Raw genomic sequence first — 402 nt, 5'->3', positions numbered from 1 at the left:
CTCTCTCTGCATGGCATACCTGTCTGTCCCTTATCCACCACAGTCTTCCAAACTCACAGTGGCACCTGCCAGGGTCACTCGCACTGTAAATCATAACATATATACAATTTTATTTGTCAAGGTATTTTGGGGGGTGTGTGTCTCTCACTGTATATGCATGTGTGTTGCTGCTGCTGCTGGGGATAGAACCTTTGTATGTGCTAGACAGGTTCTACCAAGAGCTATACCTCCAAGCCTTTATGTCTCAATTTGAAACAATAAAATACAACTCAATTTAAAATGATAAAACTCAACCCAATTGTTGTAGATAAATTATATATGTGGACACATCAAAAATAGATGATTTTGGAGGATTCAAGATAAATATCACTTTTATGCTAATACTTTTATAAAAGGTAATAA

Source organism: Microtus ochrogaster, unplaced genomic scaffold (genome assembly GCF_000317375.1).
Source record: "Microtus ochrogaster isolate Prairie Vole_2 unplaced genomic scaffold, MicOch1.0 UNK57, whole genome shotgun sequence".
Taxonomy (NCBI): Eukaryota; Metazoa; Chordata; class Mammalia; order Rodentia; family Cricetidae; genus Microtus; species Microtus ochrogaster.
This window is presented reverse-complemented; position numbering follows the sequence as displayed.